We start from the raw sequence: 1,016 nt of genomic DNA, 5'->3' as shown, positions 1-1,016 counted from the left end.
GTGTGTGTGTGTGTGTGTGTGTGTGTGTGTGTGTGTGTGTGTGTGTGCGCCAACAACAAAACACTGGAATTTGTTCAAACGCTGAGCGCTGCAGCTGTTTTTTCTAGAAAAACACTGTAAGTTGAGATCTTTTCAAAGTGGGGTTCACTGGGAAGGTTATAAACAGTATCTTACCTGTTGTAGATAGATCTGTGAACAATCTCCATTTGGAAAATTAGGTACTGTCCAACCATTGTTAGTGAATGTGTTGCTTCAGCGTTTGAATGTGAATTTTGCATTACATTCACAGAAACTTTATCACATTTTTCCAAGTTGCTTTTGTAGCACTTCCTGTTTGAATATCATTCTCCTGGTAAAAATGATGTCCTGTGATATTGACGTTGATGTGGGGGCTGTAAAATTAGATTTGAATGAACTGCTGCAAAAGAGTTTAGGAGGGAATAGTTTTACCTACTTTGTTCTTTGTCCCATCGGTCAGACATAAAACTTGTTTCTCCAAACTGAGATTGTTTTAAAGAACTATCAGCAACAGGTTGGATATTGATTGTTTATACACTTTCCACAAAATGCCATTTAAAGTATAGCTTTAAGTCAAAATGACAAATTATGCAAGTGTTCATGCTTATTTTATTTGGGGATATAAACAATTTTAAGATTTACACACAATTCTGTACTGAAACAAAATAAGAAACTGTATTTTCCTGCGTATAAGTCGCTCCAAATTATCAGTCGCATCAGTCAAAAAAAGCATCATGAAGAGGAAAAAAAACATATATAAGTCGCTTTGGCATATAAGTTGCATTTTTTATGCGTCTCCGCTGACCCGTCACGTTTATTATATATTTATTTAATGGTCAAAACAGCTTAATTTCGCCTGGGCAGCGCGACGCCATCCATCCTTCGCAGCCGGAGCCGTTAGCGCTCCAGCGTTCCTCCGCCTGCACCAGCTGAGTGACGCGAGCGCTCGCGGGACGACTCGCTGTTGCAGTTCTTTTAAAATTTAGACCGTCAGTCAA

Source organism: Nematolebias whitei, chromosome 1, assembly GCF_014905685.2.
Source record: "Nematolebias whitei isolate Nwh7 chromosome 1, NemWhi1, whole genome shotgun sequence".
NCBI lineage: Eukaryota > Metazoa > Chordata > Actinopteri > Cyprinodontiformes > Rivulidae > Nematolebias > Nematolebias whitei.
The sequence above is the reverse complement of the archived record's forward strand: the minus strand, read 5'-3'. Positions refer to the sequence as shown.